The following is a 20,715-nucleotide window of genomic DNA, read 5'->3' on the forward strand; positions in this document are numbered from 1 at the left end:
AAGTGGGGAAAGTATAGTCTTTTCAAAAAATGGTACTGGGACAACTAGATAGCTGTTGTCCTTACAAGCACATGTTCATAGCAGCATTATTTATAATAGCCAAAGGGTGGAAACAACCCGAATGTCTATCAATTGATGAATGCATAAATAAAATGTGTAAAATCCCTACAATGGAATATTTGGCCTTGAAAATATGTGAGGTACTGATTGGTGCTACAACATAGATGAACCCTGAAAACCTTGTGCTAAGTGAAAGAAGTCAGACACAAAAGGCTGACTTCTTACATACATATATTGTATGATTTCATTTATAGGAAATATCCAGAATAAGCAAACTATAGAGACAGAGTGTAGATTAATGGTTGTCTGGCTAGGGGGATAAGGAATGGGGAAAGACTGCTGATGGGTACAGAGGCTTGTTTGTTTGGGCAGGGGGAGGGCTGATGGAAATGTTCTAGAATTAGGTAATAGAGATGTCTCCACAACTTGGTGACTGTGCTAGTAACCACTGAAATGTACACTTTAAACGAGTATGTTTTATGATGCACAAATTATATTTCAATACCAAAAAAAAGAGCTGTAGTAAATTAGTACCTTAATCAAGTTTGATTTAAGGTAAACCAAAAAGGAAAAAACAGCTTGCAGTTTACTGCAGTTTTATCTAAACAGATTTTATTCGGATTTCACTAGTTCTCCCACTAATGTCCTTTCTGTGTTCCAGGATCCAAACCAGGATTCCTCATTGCAGTTAGTTGTCATGTCTCCACAGTCTCCGCTAATCTGTGACAGTTGCTAAGTCTTTATGTTTCATGACCTTGACACTTTTTCAAAGAGTACTGGTCAGGTATTTTGCAGAATGTCCCTCCATTTGGGTTTGCCTCGTGACTCCTCATGATGAGACTGGGATTATGGATGCTTGGAAAGACTGCCGGAGAGGTGATGTGCCCTTCTTATCACACAGAGTATCAACATATTACTAGTAATGTTAACCTTGATCATTTGGTTAAGGTGGAGACTGCCAGTTTCTCCACTGTAAAGTTAGTATTTTTTTCCCTTTAGCTTGATCTTTTTTTATTGCTTTGTTTTTCAGTTTTTCTCAGGTCCTTTTGGATCACTGTTCTATTGATATTAATGAAAGGCATGTTGACACTTGTTAGTGAACTTGAGTTCCCAGAATGCACCAACTATTGTGGTACCAACTACTTCCTGTTACATGGGAAGGATAAATGAGTCCATCTCCATTTCCCCAAAAAGCTAAATCACTTTTCGGGGGTGCAGTGGGGAAGTCCTGATGACCGACTGGATTTTCAAGTCTTTATTAGGCAGCAAAATACTGCCTCAGAGGAGAGGAATGAAGCAGGGTGGTTTCCAAAGTTTGGATGGCATACGGAATCTTTCGCAGGGAGCGTTGACTTTTTTTTGAGTGGAAGTTTTTAGAACTATCTTGGAAAATCAAAGTATGCACAGTGTAGAATATCTAGAAATGGAGTAGTTTATTCTTGGCTTCCTTCTTCCTGTCTGTCCATCTGGAACTGTGTGGTAGAGCATTTACTCCCAGAGAACTTCAACAAATTAGCATTCCTGGTCATTGGGCTACTTGATTTACATTTCAGCAGGATCTTTTATGTCGGAATCCAGGACATGATCTCACCACCTTTCTGTTATTAATACTAGATTGGTACTAGTAAGCACTGTGTGCCCTGTGACATTTAAGCAGTGTGAGTCCTCCTGGGAGATGTATTGTGAACACAGAACATTTACATTTGAGCCATTGCTCAGTGTTGCTCACACTGTCATCCAATTCTGTTATTTTCTCTTAATAGACGCTCCGATTTCTTCTTGGGTGGAGACCTGGAAGCCTCCAGACCTCATCTCAAGAAGACCTTGATTATTCCCTTGTGCAGCCTCAGTACAGTCACTGATTACTTGACCAGGTCTTGTGGCAGCTGGACACCAACTTAGGACCAAATAACGTGTCTTGAACAGATCAGCATTTCCTAAGATTTTAAAGTTCACTCAGTTGCGTTTCTTATATTCAGTCTTCCTCATTGGTCTACCTCAAACTAATCACAATAGGAACAAACAATTTTGATCCCCTGTTACCAAACTCTCTCTCAGCTTTTGGGATAGTCTTTCTAAACCACGTTGCCTCTGGACTCTTCGTAAGGATTATTATATTCATGCTAAAATTTTATTTTGAGTAGTCTTTCAGCTTTCCTTCTTTTTTGCTTTTCTTCTTATGTGAATACATGTCTATTATAAAACATCTGAACATGAGCTGTAATATGGTTGTTTGTTCTTGAATTATACCAAGATTATAATTATACCAAAAATACCAATTATAGGTATTTTTCTAATAGACATACTTCCCAGGATTTTGTTTTCTAAAGCAATTAAAGTAGTTTATCTCCTGATTTTTGTTTTCTTATTGAGGTGAAGCTCACATAAAACTAACCGTTTTAAAGTATGCAATTCAATAGTATTTAGTACATTCACGTTGTGCAATCATCATCCTGATTCCTTTTTATATTTGTGTATAGCAATGAAAAACATGCATAGGCCCCCAAAACCTTGTATTTGCTGACAGGGCGAGCTTTTCATTGGTTTTAGAATTAGTGCACTACTGCCAGAGATCAGTTTCATCCAACATCCAAGCTATTGGGCCATTGGGTTTTAAGTAACTATGGTTTATTACCGTCATTGTCCTGCCATAATTGCACTAAATACTAAATAAGAGCTCTAAAATTGTTCATGCTGCTTTAATTGGAGGGTAAGGGGAAAACTTTCTTACTAGAGAGTCTTAAAATGTCCTCATAATTAAACAAATGCCTTTAAATTTTTTTGCATAAAATGTTGCACCCTCATCTGTTGCCCAGTCTACTCAACTACCAAGTCATTCTCTTTTCTTTGCCTCCTTAGGAAATCAATGTTGCATAAGCTGATCCTGCGTTGATTAACTGGTTTACAGTGGTATGACAGGCAAGAGAGCTGGGTTAGTCAGCATTAGGATATTGATCACTTTCAGCTCATCGGGCTACCTCTGAGCGTTCTCCTTAGTGTACTAGCTAAGGCCGTTCCAAAGCTTACTGCTTAGTTTCTATTCGGAAGCTTTTAAAATTGAGCTAGTGATGACTCCCTCCCAGGCTTTAGGGACCTTGTACTCCCCTAAAGACTGTGGGAATTGCCCCTATTCTGTCATATACATCTATTTTCTCTAAAATTCCTCTTCATCTTGGAACAGTTCCATTCGTGTTTGTTTCTCATCTACATGATGTGGTCCAGCACCTTTTTTACTGGAGAGAAAAATGGAGTCAACACAGTAGTGTGAGGGGATCATAGCCAGGCTGTTCCTCAGTAAAGGAACTCTCACACAAGAGAGAAGCACACATGCATGCAGAGAAAACTGGCCATCTAGTGCTGCCAGCATTTTGTTCTCTAACCAGCTAAAATGTGAAAAGGTTATTGCTGAATGGTATATAGAAATGTTTAATGTATGCAGTAAAGTCTTTAAATTTAGCTCAGAGACTTTTTCCATTTTCCCCAGGGCCAAGCCAGCCTTTATCTTCCCCAAGAATAACCAGAAGTTGGGACTCACAGGCTGTGTTCACTGATGGACCTGACCTTCAATCTATTATAGTTGCTATCTTCCAAGGAGCTCAGACTGCTGTATCAGGGAGACTGCTGTCCTCATTGCAGCAGCTGTGCAGAGTTGCTCGCATTGGATAGAGGGAATGCCGTTTCACTTAGGGCAGGGCTTCTCAACCTCTGCGCTCCTGACGTTTGGGTCGGATAGTTCTGTGTTGTGCATTATGGGATATTTAGCAGCATCCCTAGCCTCTGCCCACTAGATGCCAGGCATACCTGTTCTCCCCTCCCCAAGTTGTGACAACCAAAATGTCTCCAGACATTGCCAAATGTTCCATGGGTGCAAAACCACCCAAGATTGAGAATCACTAACCTAAGTTTTCTCCCAAAGTCAAGATAAGATGAGGGTTCCTGACTCTTAACCCAGCCACATAACCTCAAAGTATTTACTCTCCTTCTCCCAAGTAAGAGCCTAGAGAAAGGATGCCTATCCTGTTGTGTAGATAGGGAGCAGGTATGCTAATGCACAGGGTTTGGTCAGAACTGTAACTGGCTTTGGCAACCACTGGGATGGAAAATGATGAGCCAGCAATCACCTTCTTACTACCTCCCTCTCTTGTTCTAATTAAACAAACTTTTATAGTCTTTCTGTTAATGAGTCAGCAGGTAAAGAAAACTCTTTTCTTTTGCCAAAGCTATGACGAAGCAGAGCCATAGCAGAGTTTTGTACACATAAGTTCCTGTTGTACTGACTTTTTCTTCCTGGAGAGTGGGCAAGCATACCAGTGACAATAGAAGTACCAACATGGCTTTGTGGCTATAGTGAGTAGCAGTTTTTCAAAACAATAAACCTGATATTTTTTTCCCCAACAATAACCATTAGAAAGTACTACCGTGTCTACGGCCATACCACCCTGAATGCACCCGATCCCGTCTGATCTCGGAAGCTAAGCAGGGTTGGGCCTGGTTAGTACTTGGATGGGAGAAAGTACTACCGTTCTCTACATCTTATAGTAAAAAGTAAACTGTAGTGTCAGCAGAGGATTGTAAAACCCCTCTCATAGCAGATCACAGATTGGACCTGGCAGTGGATTTTGTGGCAGGGTGCTAGCAACTGCCCTTGGCGTGACATGTAGTATTCAGGCACCTGGGGTGCATATTTAAAGTGTTTCACTTGGAATGTGTGTATTATACAAATATTAGGAATTAAGAAAATGCCACTAGAGTTTTATAAGGAACGAGAGCACGGGAAAGGGCTTTCGGAGAGGCTAAGGACCAGACAGTGTGAAAAGACGAAGGCCTTTGGATTCCTCCAGCCAGTCTTTTCAGTTGCACCACACTGCCTCCTGAGCTCTCAGGATGCTTGAGAAGAGCAATCACCGAGCACAGAAGGGGAGCCTTAGAAAGGGTGGCATATGCAAAAGCAAGAGGTAGGAAGGGAACACAGCAGCTTTGCCTCCTCTACAAATGCTGTGGCTGCCTTTTCTTTTCCTGGAGCTGTGGAATGTGTGTCGGCATTGCTAGTTCAGGGCTGAGAGGGGAGACTGGCAAATCAAGTCTTCTTTTTTTTTCCTGTATCCTGCTGAAACCTTCTGCTGTTTGCAGTGAGGCCAGAGAAGCCTTCCCAAGGCTTAATTGCCAGAGCAATGCCAAATACATAGGAGCTCTGCTTATAATTCCGCCACTAAGAGGTTTTGCTTTGGGGTTTTACTTTAAGCTCTCTGCTAATCCAGCCACTTCTTTTGGAGAGAAACTACCAGTCTTCTTTTGACAGTGGGATGATTGCTCAGTGTTTCATGGTTTTCCTCCTCAAGGTAAGTGCCAGGCTCAGAATTACAAAAGAAGGTCTTTCTAAACTTTGTAGCAAAACCAGTTCAGTTTCCATAGGTTTATTAATAGCTTTGAATACCATTTTGGACTGAGAGCAGTAGGTCACAGTCAAGAACAGTAGCCATCAAGGAGAATTGTAGCTGATGGTATATGTGCAGGTGGATAGGCAGGCAATTATTGCTAAAACTTGCCTAATTTATAGGTATTAACATTTACATAAAAATTCATTTAAAAACTAGTGCCTTGTCTGTAAAGCCCAATGAGGTTACACATCGCATCATTAGAACACAATTAACTGGGAACAAAAGAGCATTAGAAAGTGCTCTGGGAGACGCTGGGCCCATTGTACCTTTGGGCCAAATGTAACACCAGCCTGAGAAAAGAATAGTCACCGTGAAAATATTTTCTTTCCTTCCAAGTCAGGAAACAGACTCACAATGGAGTCTCCTTCTCCATTCTGGATTTTGAGATGTACAGGAAACAACCAGCCATTACCAGCTGTGGTTTTCCTGCTGATAAATGAACCCTGAGGCCACAGTGCCCTGTCTTGTTAATGAGTTAATGAAGAATCTGGTCCTTGCATTGACCCTATCCTTAAAAGCTTTCTGTGGAGCCGAAACAACATTCTTCTCATTTATGAGTTAACTCTTTCTTACTTAGCAAATGCGAAGCAGAAAGGGAAAAAAGAACCTTCTTCCAAACAGAGAAGTGGAAAGTCTTCCAGGGGGCTTCTCTTTCTTTCCTTTTTCTTTTTAATGTGAACATTAACTTCACTTGCAGGCAAAAGTTTTCATTCCAAAAAGTATTTTCCTCTCTTGCAGAACCTGGTCTTGTATTTATGTTGCCTTTTACCCCAAGGCAATGGCATTTTATTTGAAGGATTTTCCCATCTGTTACTCTGACCAGAAACTACTTTCAATTGAGCGATATAAGTATTAGTTTTATGTAAACATTTAAATGTAGGACAAAGAAAATAAATTTTTACTTCCGTTAAGTAAATTTTATTAACCTAGCGTTTATTAAAGAAGGCAGATCCTATCTCGCTTCAGCTTATTAGAGAAAGAACAGTCTCCTTTAAATTGGGTTATCTTTGAGAATCAGAAATTATTTCTTCTCTTAAATCTTTTTTCTTTTATTAGTGATTGATTGTTGGTGGTGTTCCATGATTTGAAGGGGGCCCCAGAGTTGTTGCATATACTATACCTGTTACAGGGTTATTTCTCAGCTTTGCAATTCTAGAAATGTGATTTTATCAGTCAATTAGATTCCAATGAGCTGATTCATGGCAACTACACTCATAAGGCTGGTATTGCATCTGGTTTAGAAAACCAAAATGTTTGTTTATTAACTTGTCATTACTATTTCGTTAACCAGAAGAGTCTGTCCAATTGAGGCATCCCAAAAGCAGTACCTGAAAAAGCATACAAAGTGGCAGGAGGCTTTGTTTATGTGATAAGCAAAGAAAAGAAAATGGATCCGTTATCTTAAGGACTACTTTCTCTATATGCCATTTGGAGACTTTCAAAGAACCTTTGTCTTCTACTATAAGGCATTAGTGGTTTATATTTAGAATATTCTCTACCTGGTCAGTGCTAAATGGCCACTGCTGAGATGACTCAAGATAGTAAATTGAACACATGCCAACTATACATGTGCCCAAATCCCTAAATATATCAGAAACATATGTGTCTTGACTAATGCTGAAATAAAGGAATGTCCTGCGTAGTCTAGAAACTTGAGGAATACCTGAAGGAGAGAAGGCAGATGGAATCATATTAAAGGTAGAAATTGGAGTCCAAAGGCCCTGCATGTTCCACTGCTCCCCTGTAATTCCTGGCCACAGCTATGGTCACTAGATGGAGCTTTCACACACTGGAGATCTGAACACATGATGAGCAAGTGCATAACTCAGAGTCGCCCAACATCAGAGGAAAACCAGCATCATAGGGCCAGCCGAGTGGCGCGATGGTTAAGAGCTGGCTTGGAACACCAGAGGGCCCTGGTTTGGATCCACATATGAGGGCCAGTGACACTGCCCTCTACAGCTAAGATGCTGAACAACAGCTCAACCTGGAGCTGGGCTGCTGTGAGTCACCGGCGATGGCGTAGGCTACAGCCCCTGTGGCAGTGGGTTGCCATGGGCTACCGTATGTAGCCAGCAGCCAGCGTGAGCGGCCGTCCAGAAGCCGGCGACTGATCTACCTCGCCCGGGAAGAGTGCAATGATGGTGCCAACTTGGGCCAGTGAAGCAACGTCCTCCACAACTAGACTGAAGAACAAAAACGACAGCAACTTGTCTGTTCCCCTTCCCCCAATTCCCCAGCACTGTTCCCATCCCCCCAATTCCCCAATAAAAATCTTTAAAAAAAAACCCCAGCATCATAAAAGAGAAGCTCCAAGCTGACGAAATTGAAGCTAACATCAGAGACTCCAAGTAAAGAGAACATAAAGAAGGAAAGTATATATACCCTGACAGGGATAAAAAGAATATTGCATTCATGAAACAAGAACAGACTGTTATGGGGAAAGAATGAATTTTATTTCCTAGATCTTGGAAGTGAAACACATTTGTTTAGCTCAAACCTTGTTAAAGGGGCTGCACAGTAAAAGGGATACAACTAAAGGGAATAAGCGAGAAGGAGGAAAGGGCCAAAGAATTTTCCTAGGATATAAAATAATAGAAAGGGTGACAGAAAAGCGATACAATAAAGGGGGCCATTTCAGAAGTTCCCCAGTTCATCCAGTAACAGTTCTGAAAGAAGAAAAGAGAGAAAATGGAGAGGGGGAAAAAATTTCCCAAACAGAAGAACAAGAATCCTTAGCATGAAAGGGCCCACCAAGAATTAATCAATTTAAGAAGACTCATGGTTTCCACATATAATGGAAGTCTCAGGACACTAAGGATAAGGAAAAATCCTAAAAGCTTCCAGAGAGAAAATAGTCCAGCCTACAAAGAAGCAAGAATCAGTTTGGCATCGGAGGCAACACTGGATGCAAGAAGACAAAGAAGCAACGTATTTATAGTTCTGAGAGAAAATAGTGGGGCCGGCCGAGTGGCGCATTGGTTAAGAACTCGCTTGGGATGCCAGAGGGCCCCGGTTCGGATCCCACATATGAGGGCCAGTGACAGTGCCCTCTACAGCTAAGATGCTGAACAACAGCTCAACCTGAGCTGGGCTGCCATGAGTCGCCGGCGACGGCGTGGGCTGCAGTCCCTGTGGCAGTGCATTGCCATGGGCTACCGTGTGTGGCCAGCAGCCAGCGTGAGCGGCCAGCAGCCGCAGTGAGCGGCCGTCCAGAAGCCGGCGACTGATCTGCCTCGCCAGAGAAGAGCGCAATGATGGTGCCAACCTGGGCCAGTGAAGCAACGTCCTCCAGAACTAGATTGAAGAACAAAACGACAGCAACTTGTCTGTTCCCCTTTCCCCAATTCCCCAGCACTGTTCCCATCCCCCCAATTCCCCAATAAAAATCTTTAAAAAAAAAAAAAAAAGAAAATAGTGTAGCATCTAGGAGGCCATACCCAGGAAAGCTGTCCCTCTGGTGGAGGGCAAATGAAGATGTTTTTCAGGTGTGCAAGAACTCAGTTTCTCACTCATGATCCCTATTTTATAGAATTACCAGAGGGATGTTGTCCAGAAAAATGAAAAAGGAAACAAAAGAAGCATTGATGGGGTGAGGGGAACACCAGAAAATGCATTTGGTCAATAATCTGGAATTTGAGCAGCTGCATGCACCTGACAGCAATGACATCTGTAGACACAGGCAAAGCAGCTACCCAGAGGTCCTTAGTCACGTGTGCTCTGACATCCATCATGGCTGTCACCAGAAGTCCAAGTCTCCAGATGCTCATCTTTCTAACGTATCTACTGCCCAGCTTGTACAGCTCACCAGAGAGGAAATACAAATGGCCCTTACACATTAGAAGCTGAGTTTTGCTAATAAAAAGAGAAACACAAATTTAAATAGCAAGGAGATGCTGATTTTCACCAGATTGGCAGAGATCCCAAAGTTTGGTGATAGTGTTTTGACAAGGGTGTGACTCTACATGTTTGTAGTGGCAGAATATTGCCATTGACAGTCCATCCATAGGGACTGCCTGATAAATTATGGTTTCTTAAAACAACATGCAGCTTAAAAAGAATGAGGATGTGCTTTATGTACCGATAGGTAATGATCTCTGAAATACATAAATAATAAAAGAGCAAGGAGCAGAATAGTGTAGAGGGCATACAACCGTTTATGTTGAGGAAGAGAGGGGATATATACAAATATACATTGCTTAGATATGCATTGAAATAGCTCTGGCAGGAAGAAACAGATTTTTAAAATCTGATTTGCAGAGCTTTATTTCCAGATTCAGATAGAAACTAAATATATGGAGATTTGTCACCAGTGATCAGGTAGAAATTGGGCTCTACCTGCAATGCTAGGAAATTGGCTACTGGAGAGGGTGGTCTATGAATTATCAATTATCGCATATACAGAGAACATCCCTGGAAGCACACAAGAAGCTGGTAACAGTGGTTGTCTCTGAGAAAAAGAGTTGGTAGCTGGGGGACTGGTAGGTTGTTATTTTTCACTGGGTCCCTTTTTCATCATTTTGAATTTTGACCATATGCATAAACCAAATAAAGGTTTAAGCCCCCTCCACTACCACCCCCCACCCAAAGGCAGAGAGTCCCTGGAAAGACTTCTGGCAAATACATACTTCATCTTTTAATAGCTCAACCGGCAAGAGACCAGTGGTTGAAACCTAACCAGGAGTCGGGTTACAATTCTTATAAAACGGTGAAGCCAACACACAGTAGGTGGCTGGCTCTAGAAGGATGGCTGAATTAGTTGAGTCCATGAACTGTATTCACCGGGAGACTAATTTTAGGGGTGCCTGAGCCTTTCTCAGCCTTCGTTTGCATCCCCTTAGCTTATCAATTGACCTGCTGAATAGGTGTTTTTCATTGTCTCCAGTTTTCTGTAGGGTTTAGGTTGTGCAGGGAGTGTTCCACCTTTGTTTCTTTTTCAGCCTTGTTTTGACAGAGTTTAACATGAATAGTAAGTAAAGGTGATGCAAGAGACTTGTTCCTGTACCTTACATGACCTTTGTTCCCTCCTCCCTCCTTTATTCTGATGGAGACTTCCTCTGTCCATTGCACGGCCTCCAGCTGATGGCTCTGCTTTGCAGCACCAGCTAAGCCTGCTGGCCGGCAGCCTCCGCAGCCTCTTTCTGGGGCGTACATCCCAGGGAAGTGCAAGTGTTCTGAGGTTGGCAGGATTGTCTGGATAGGTGGGACTGCTGCAATAGTTTATCCTTATTATTATCCTTTCCTGTTCCTTTTCACCTGTTTCTGTTGTTTTAAAGGGTTTTGTTTTAATAATTACAGGAGGAAAAAAAGCAAAGCTTTCCACAGCTGCAGTGGGTCAGGAGACAAGTCGTGCATGGGGGGATTATAGGGGGTGGCAACGATTGTTGGCCTTTCCGGATGGTCATGAGTAACTAATATTGCAGTACCTCTGTTCCACAGAGGCTCTTGCAGAGCATTAATGATTAATAATGCTCACGCCCTCTCACAGAGTTAGATTGGTCTCTCTGTGTCTAGTCACTGAAGTAGAAAATGTGAAGGAGTGCTTTATCCAGGGTGGAGACAGCCCACACAGCAGATAAATTAGGAGTGCAGCCCAGAAGTCGTACCATCTTAGCGCCTTGCCCTAACCACCATAACTTCCTTCCTTATTTTTTAATCAGCTTGTAGAGAGAACGAAAGAAGGAAAGGGCTGTATTAATAACCAGAATGTGGTATGGAAGGCTTTAAAGACTTCCTTTTATTGCCTTTTTAACTTCCCTTCCCCTATTTAAAACAAAAACAAAAACTTTTCTGGTGTGATGACAATGTCAGTGACGTTTCAGGGCTTTCCTCCGTAATTCTCATTTGACAGAGGTGTGTCCTTTAGCCATTCCTGTGACTTACTTTGGCTCTGCAACACAGCATGTATCTGAAGGTGCAACCATCAAAGAGTTTTGTCTTTCCAAAACTTAGCTAACCCTTAGATAGTGGAATGACTATGATGGTTCCGCATTCACTAAGATACACAATTGGCTTCTAAAAGCAAATAGTTTAAGGAAGAAATCCTGGTCGTTTCTTTACGTCTGCAACATTACTACTTTTTTCCCTTTTATGTTGAAACAATAACTATACAGATACCTCTTCTGCTCATCAAAAGATATCATTAAGTGAATAGGCAAGCCACAGAACAAAAGAAAAGATTTGCAAAATATACACCTGATGTGTGTGTGTATGCGTGCGCATGCACCAATAAGAAGACTGCATTTGGCCACTATTGAAGGCCACACGTTGGAGGTGTGGCCATCAGTGCTTGGTGCCCCCACACAGCAGGCAGAGCAGTACCTCAGTACCTGCTGGAAGAAGAGGCCTATCCTGAATAGCTGCAGAATAGGTCCCATCGCCCTTGAAGTAGCCCTGGTGAATAAGGCCCAGCGTGTGTTGTTTCTAACTTTTAATAATTGGAATTTGCTTCATTTTGTCATTGTAAGGACTGGCTTGCCTGCCTGAAAGGCAGGCTTCAGAATAACAAATGGTGCTACTTGGACTCAGTGTACTTGGGGATGGACAGTGGAGCTGGATCATTAGCGAAATGAGGGGCGTTCTCATCTTATGAGTGTTACAGTTTTATGCTCTTCATACTCTAATTAACAGCATACAAAACCTGAGAAATAAATATGATTCTGGAAAACCTTTCATATTAAGTGCTGGAAAAAGGTTTTAGCTTTCATCATTTCAACATTGTACTCACTGGGAAACAGATCATTTCACCAACTTTTCCAGTGAAGAAATAGCAATAAGTTGAATGATTTTTCCTAATGAGGAGTTCAGAACCAGATGTAGAAAACAAAACCACGCACCCCCATTCTAGTCTCTCCTCCATCCTAAATTTACACATCCGTCTTTTTTTTTAACTAACCTTGCGACTCCTCAGTGACTTGGCTCTCCTGACCCAAATTGAGTTCATGGCCTTGCCCAAATGTTTGGACAGCCCATTCAGTTTCTCTTTAAACCATAATGTTTGGGTAGTTAGGTGGCAAAGTGCTTCAGTGGGAAACATCAGGAATTTTCTCTAAAACTGTGGCCTTCAGTTATAGCATGCGCTAAGTAAAGCGTAGATCCCAATGCCCTGATCCCAGAGATTCTGATTCAGAAGGTCAGGAGTGGGCCTTGGAGTTTGCATTTTTAATAACCACAGGGGATTCTGGGACAGCACTGAGAAACACTAAAAAATATTATGACAGGTGTTTGAGGGAAAAGCAGAGAATTTCATTCTCGTTATTTGTCAGGGGGCTGTAGCTTCCTAAGAACAATAATAAGGCTTGCTTTTTTGTACCCCTGCATCAGCATGTTTGCTAGCACACCGTAGGAATGTAAGACTTTTTGAATGAATAAATATATTAAAACAAGTGAACAAGTGACCTACACACAGAACACTAGCAAATATAGGTCAGTGCAGGTACTTCAATGTTATGGAAAGGATTGCACATGTAGAAAATCTTTATTAAGAATAAAAAATAAGAGGGCTGGCCAAGTGGCTCAGTTGGCTAAGGTTGGCTTAAGAGCGCGAGCTCTGAGCAACAGGGCCGCCAGATCGATTCCCACATGGGCCAGTGACATTGTGCCCAAGCTGAGCTGTCGCTGAGCTGCCAACAGGTGGCAGGATGGCTCAGCTGGTGTAACAACAAGATTGCCTGTTCACTGGTGGGCTATGCCCACCCGCAGCTAAGACTGAACTTGGCACCTTGAGCTGAGCTGCTGCCCGGATGGCTCAGTGGACAGAGCGTACGCTCTTAACAACAAGGCTGCTGGTTCGACTCCCACATGGGATGATGGCTACGCCCACCCACAACTAAGATTGTAACACAGCACCTTGAGCTTAGAGGCCACGAGCTGCCGACGGGAAGCCAGATGGCGACTGACGCCCTCCACAATGAAGATTGAAGAACAATAAGTTGGCTGGTCCCCTTCCCCAATTCCCCAACACTGTTCCCCTCCCCCAATTCCCCAATAAAATCTTTAAAAAAAAAAAGAATAAACAATAAGAGAAAAACATAAAAAATTTTAAAACGAATAAACAATAAGAAACATGTGACGTGACAAAAGTAGCAGAGGTCAAAGAGGACACATTCAAAATCAGGAAGTCCAAGAGCCTAATATGGTTGGACTATGTATGGCTCCTCAGAAAAATCCTTTTCTCTTCTGCTGTAAAGAACATTAAGATTTATTAACCTAGATGAATTATTAAATCAAAATCATACATAGTTTTAATAGTTAAAATGTGCTAGGCAGTCTCCTGACCTCGTCCTGGGTCCTGCTTTCCAGAGCCAGCTACTTTAAACTATTTTAGCTAATTCTTCTGGTACTTTCTTGTCATTTTTTAATCTAATGGTTTAGTATACTATTATTTCTCAGTTTATCTATTTCAGACATTTATTAACTTGTTTAGTATACTATTATTTCTCAGTTTATCAATTTTAGACATTATTTATTAACTTCCTGTAAACGCTGGTTTTTAAGAAGCACCAACTCCTGTTCTGGCAGAGGAGGAAGTAACACTCCTCATCCACCCCTGCCTCTCAGAACTCAGCATTCCAGTTCCTTCCATCCTCCCAACTTAATAATATTATTATCACTGTTTTATTTTCACTCTCGAGCCAGAGTATGGACTAGCCTTATACTTCCTTGTGCGCGCGCGCGCGCGTGTGTGTGTGTGTGTGTGTGTGTGTGTGTGTGTGTGTGTGTATTACTTTGTTTGGTTGTCTATGTCCCCATTACAATTTTTTCCCAAAGTCTCCAACAGGGCTATAAAAATCCCTCTCAATTTATGTCAGATAATCTGTCACTTCCATCCCCACCCTACCCCCAATCCCTTCTGGAGCCTTCCATCATTCTGCTCAAACCGGGGCTCTTTGTTACCTTGGCTTTCTGTGCAGCTGTTGCTCTGGGCCAGCCTTTTATCTCTTCTTGGCTAGCTCCCCTATTTCTTGGATCCCTTGTCTTTCTTTTTCTAGGTTTATTCCCTCATTTTAATATAGCTCATCCTCCAGTAACATCCTTAGGAAACAGTTTATGGGAGATAAATTTTTGGAACTTTGTATGTCTCAAAATAATTTTGTTCTGCCTTCACATTTTATTAGTGGTTTTGTTGGGTATAACATTATAGGTGGAAAATGATTTTCCTTCAGAATTCTGGGGACATTGCTCCACGGTCAGGTGTCAAAGTCCGAAGCCATTTGCAAGTCTTGAATCTTTGTATCTGACCTTATTCCTCCACGTCCTTTGGAAGTTTTCAGGATCTTCTTTTACTCCTAAGATTCTCACCAGGCACCAAGACCCCCAGCAGTAAGAAACACCAATTCCTTTATGCATGTTTTCTCTAGCTGCTCTTGACCATCTCTTCCCTTCCACTGTGCACACCAGCTCAGATTCCCACTGAACAAGAGAGAGTTAGTGTCTGCACAATTCTCTTACCTTGACATGGCTGGTTGTGACAGCTGGAGGGAGTGGTCATCTTTGCCACAGCTCGGTTTGCTGCCTGTAGCAAACCTGAATAACTCATTCTGGCAGATTCTGACAAGAAATTTTTCTGTTGGCTGAGCATTAAGTGAGCTAATTGCTCCAATTACATCTATCCATTGTTGGTTTTAGCATCAAGGCTGGACTCAGGCATTGCTTCTGGCTCATAACATATTAATAGTAGTGTATATGACTTTAAACCAGCCCCACCCCATCTCCAAACCAAACAAACAAAAGCCCGGCTATGAGGTAGCCAATAGCAAGGGGAAAAGCTCATTTGCCACACAGCTAAGTCTTTCCGTAGGTCTCCTGACCCGGTTGTTCCAGGGCTTCATTTTCACATGAATCTAATCCAAATGCCGCTCCCCCCCCCCCCCCCCCCCCCCCCCGGCAACAAATTCTGTTATAGGCAAAAATAAACAAAAAAAAAGATTGGTCCAACATTTCCTTTAATTCTGTCCCTTACTTGTGTTTTAATTAAGATATCTTAGCCCCTGTACTCCAGATTACAAGTTTATGACAAGATTGTTGAACGTTCCGCAGGCTTTCATGGGGTGGTTTCAAGGCCAGCCCAGGACAAGCTCCAGGCTACCGACAGCCATTCAGGGCAGTCTGCCTTCAGTTGCCATGAACAAGTGCTTTTCCTGTGCCTGCTCTGAAGTACTTAGTTCTCCTGTAGAAAACTTAGCCAAGGATGAGCAGCGGCTAAAAGATTAGCCAACACCGAGAGTTGTTACTTTAGTGGTTATCATCATTGGAATCTATTTATAATGTATGAAGTTGATATGTTTTCCTAATACATTCTTTTAACAAATTCTTATTTGCCGGGCACTGCCAGGTGCTTGGGTTATATCAGTGAACAAAACAGACATAGGTCCCAGCCTTTGTGGAGTTTCCATTCCAGCAGGGGGATAGACAATAAACGTAAATAAATTACATGATGTGTTAGAAAACCTTAAGTATTAGGGAGAAAAGAAAATCCGAGGAGTGTAGGGGGATCAGGAGTGTGGGGTGAGGGTGAAGGTTACAGGATTGAAGAGAATGGTCAGGGTTAGCCTCACTGAGAAGTTGAGATGTGAGCAGACTTGAGGGAGGTGAGGGAGTTAACCAAGCTGCTACCTGGGAAGAGAGTATTTTGAGAAGAATGGCTTGAAGCAAGGCCTGTAATATGGGTGCGTGCCTGAGGTGGAATTAATGGGGGTAGCTGTAGGAAAGGAAGTCTGAGACGTAAGTCCCGGGCCAGGTGTGGTTGCCTTCTACTAAAATGTGGACAGCTGCTGCAGGTCAAGTCTACTGGGTATCCCAGTGGAGATGTCCACCAGGCAGTGGTGAATGTCAGGCTGGAGCTGGGGAGAAAGGTCTGGGCCGAAGATAAGACATTTGGGGAGTCAGAGCATATAACTGGTATTTAAGCCTTGGGACTGGATGAAGTCACTCAGGAAGTGAGTGTAGATGGAGAAAAGCAGCCGAAGACTCGCATGCTGGAAGACTCCCAGATGCTTCAAAGAAGCCGACATGAACAATCAGCTCCAAGTCGTAGGCCATTCTACAGGCAGGAGGGCTGTTCTAGATTAAAGGAGATCTGGGTTTGAAATTTTTTTAAATGAAAAGTTTGTGGGGGAAAAAGAAGTCAAAATATAAAATGTACTTTGCTGCCAAAGTTGAATTAGCCTCAGAAAAAAATAGAACAGACAACTCCTACTAAAGTTTCAGATCCGCCAAGTTTTTCTCCAGCAGCAGCAAGGTTTCAATTTCTTTCTGGATTTTAGAGAGCATCTTTTCAAGGACATATGAGGATAAGAGTGGGGATGACAGGGAGTGTTGATTATTTACTATGTGCCAGGCTGTGTGCTAAGTGCTTTCACATACATTCCATATATTATTACCTTTTTCTAGACTTTTCTATCCCCCTGGCAGCTTGTCGCCCTGGCAGACTCCTTCTCCTCCTTCAAATTTCAGATACATACCCGCCTCTCTCGGCAGCTTTCCCCAACTCACATGCCTCTGCTTTTACTGTCTTTGCTGGATGGTCTTTTTCTTATAATGTAATTACTTGTTTGCGTATCTCTCTCTTGTGCAAATGAATTAAATGAGGGTAAGAAACCTGTGTCTCTATCTCCAGTGTCCGGCAGAGAGTCTGGCACACTGAAGGCACTCAGCAAATAGGGCTGAGTTGATGAGTATCTCATGTAATCATCACCCTTCATGGTAGTTATTATTATCCTCATTTTACTAATTGGTTACTTGGGGCTCAGAGAAATGAACTCACCCGGGATTTAAAAAAAAAAATTTAAATGGCAGGGGCAGGTTTCTGCAGTGCGTTCAAAGCCACTGGACTCCACTGCTTTAAAAACACAGCTTCAGAATAATGTGAGAATGAGCTCTACAACCGACAGATATTCCAGTATTCTTGTCTGAAGTGTAGATTTCTGATTTTCCTGGCCCTTCCAAAATGTATATATGACCATCAACATAGAGGACAAATTGAAAGAAATGTGTCTAGTAGGAAGCTGTAGTAGATGCCAACTGAAAGGTATGTTGCTTTTGAATAATTTAAAGTATTCAAATTTAGGATTTAAAAGTATTAGCTGACAGAATAAGCAAATTTATAGAGACAGAAAGTAGATTAGTGGTTGGCTAGAGCTGGGGGGATGGGAGTGACGGCTAATCCGTGTGAGGGTTTTTTTTGAGGGGGTGACAAAATGTTCTAATATTAGATTGTGGTAATGGCTACCCAACTGAATATACTAAAAACCATTGACCTGCATGCTTTAAATGGGAGAATTCTTTAGTATGTTATTTATATCTCAGTAAAGCTATTTTTAAGTGTTAGCTGGGAATAAGAAATGATTAATCATCAGATTTTTCCTGCATTCTTTCAGAATACAAATAAATTCAGTAGCTTATATATACTTGGGTTATTGTCTCCATTATCTTCTCTCTTAGAGGAAAATTCTTCAGCACAGCTAGACAGTTTTGGGGGGCTTGTTTTGGGTTATTGTTTCTTTAATATGTGTGTGCCCTTTTAGTTTTAGTTGTATCATTCAGATGAGAATGTCAGTATTCCCTAGCTCCAATCCGCCTTCCTTCTGGGCAGTGAAAAGGATGAACACACTCAGGAAGTCTTTGCTGAATTACCAGCTGAGCCTCACAGTGACGGGAAGGGCATCAGGAAGCCACTGGCCCCCCAGGCTGCTCTGCTGGCTTCAGGGCAGGAACCTTGCTTGCTATCAAAGCAGGGAGAAAGTGATGCCTAGCTTCCCAGAGCAAATGGTTAATAATATGCAAGGATGAAGCAAAGAACTCAGTAATCTGCCCTTCACATCTTTTGTTGATTGTATTTGTTTTGTTTTGTTTTAATTCCCTCAAACCATCTATGCATGGTCAGCTTTGTTTCAGCAGACCTTGATATCCCAGCCAGTGATTGCCAAAACACCTTTTTCAAAACTTTGGACATGACCCACAGTCATACATTTACTTTATGACCCACTGTGGGTCATGGTCATAAAGGCCCGTGAGCTGAGGGGATCTCAAGAGTGCAGAGAAACTAGATTCAGTCAAGGTTTGTCTGTCACTCAGCTGCGGGATTGGATGGCAGGAAACTCTAGAATAATCTACATTTCTGAATGAAAAAGCTGCTTTAGCAGCCCTGGCTAACAGATGAAGGAAAGGAAGTCCCACCCTCCATCTCTCTTGCGTTAGAGATGGAGGGTGGGAATTCTTTTCGGTGGTTAGTGATACAATGGGTAAAAATCTCCCATTTATTAAAGAGAAACTATGTTGTGGTTATACAGATTGCCCAGCTGTGGTTAGCATCTATGAAAATCATTTCCTGCGTGAGGTAAAGAGAAACTTTTCTGCTTTCTCTACCAAACTACATGGGAACAAATTCATCTCTTTGTTAAAATCCATTGCATTGCCTTAGCAAAGTGACAGCATGTACTCAGGCTGAAACAACCCCCTTCTTTTGATCACCCTGGTGCAGATAATTGCTTCCCAAGGGCTCTTTAAATCCTGGATTGTGAGGGGTGCTGTGACAAGGGGGAAACCGCTGATGCTGATGATAGTGTTCCTTGGTTCCTTGAGGAGAGGTTGGAGCTGCCTTGGAGAGGGGGCAGGTTTGTTGTGTTGCCCATTGAGTTAGCAGTATTACGGCTTCTAAGAGGCTGCAGAAGATACTCTGGCAACTAGATGAGCGAGCGAGTGGCAGGTGCCACCGTGAGAGGGATTTGGAGTCAGACCCCAGCAAGAGCGACAAGTGCTGAAAATGACTGTTCTCACCATTTCAACCTCATTAATGAAAGGACCATAAAGCACACTCCCCTCCAGACAGAACTTTGAGGTGTCAGGCATCATAGCGGTATCCAGCATCCTTCTCATTTGGAATTGAGCATGCTTATTTAGTAGCAGTGAGAAGTTTGGGAGGGAGGGGAAGTAATTTTGAAAAATGTACGCTGGCCAGCTCATACGAGTTTCATTTAAAGCATGTGGTTAGTGTGCTTACCCATTTCTAGAAAGGAGCGCAGTCATGACTCGTTCTCAGTGAGGCCTCTGTGATGTAAGACTAAAGGAATAGTTCTGGTCTGGCTAGAGGGCTAGAGACACCCCCACACCCTGAAACGCTAACCTGATCTCAACCTGGGCGGTGCCCAAGAATCTAAAATTTATTTTATGTTGACATCTCAGATGTTTTCGTGACGAGATAGAGACCTGCCTGGGAGAACAAGAAAGCTGAACGTCAAAGGAAAAGCAGAATGGTGAGGTTAGAGGAAGCGTGCCAACTCCCTAATCAGCAATTAGCCATACAACCCATAATCAAGGCACATTTATCTTCCGTGCCCTGTGCTTCGCTTCTCACATCAGCTAGTTTGAGAGAGGTGCTGTTTGCCCAGCGGTGTTTTCCTGATGGGAGTGATGAGGGTGCGTGTGGGCGGCTCCCGCCCTCAGCCCCAGCAGGCCGGGCACAGACCCGCCCTGGCTCAGCCCTGATGTAGCACTCTCAGGGGAAAGCAAACACAGCTCGCCTCTGGAGGGGTCACTGTCCTGTTAGCTGCCAGATCCCCAGTCCACCTCATCTCTTCTTGGCCTCTGTGGCTGGGATTGTTTGGGAGCCTTGTATGGAACCAGTATCTGGAAAACAAGCTGTGCCCGCCTCATTTGAGCTCCCAGGATTCTGCATAAAGAAAAATGCCATTCTGGGCTTTGTTAGAATCTGTATTTAATAATTCCTTTAAAATTCTGTCTCAGAAATGTAAATGGCGTGTTTGTGTTGGTCAATAAATTATTCTCCCCAGCTGTGCCTGATCATACAAATTAAAGCAACAGCAGTTTGCACCTCCGGGGGAAAGCGTCCCCCTCCCCAGACCTAATCCTCAATTCCCAATAAACTAAACGTTTCCTCCTTGGAGATCCCCCAGGCCTCTAAACTCCCCAACTGCTGGACAACGGAGGCCCTTCCCTGCTGTGCCATGAGCCCCCCCACGCACACCATGGGAGTGACACAAGAAAGGAAATGGCTGGAGCAGAGCAGGAAGGGATGTGGCATTATCTCTTTCCCAGGGAATGAGATGAAACCACATGGGAGTGGGACAAACGGGAAGGGAAATTCAGAAGCATCATTTCCTAGAGGCCTGATGGGCAAGCCAGAAAGGTTTTTCCTTGCCACTGACTTCCATGCCACTTAACCCTTACGCATACCAGGCCACCAGGCCCCTTGAGAAGA

At 42.8% G+C, this 20,715-nt stretch overlaps 1 protein-coding gene across 3 annotated transcripts in view; it reads left to right on the forward strand.

Moving 5' to 3' along the window:
• CFDP1 (chromatin remodeling protein CFDP1) overlaps positions 1-20,715 on the forward strand; it is a 112,589-nt gene that overhangs the window by 74,375 nt on the left and 17,499 nt on the right. The window lies entirely within an intron of this gene.

This window comes from Hipposideros armiger, unplaced genomic scaffold, assembly GCF_001890085.2.
Source record: "Hipposideros armiger isolate ML-2016 unplaced genomic scaffold, ASM189008v1 scaffold_102, whole genome shotgun sequence".
Classification (NCBI taxonomy): Eukaryota; Metazoa; Chordata; class Mammalia; order Chiroptera; family Hipposideridae; genus Hipposideros; species Hipposideros armiger.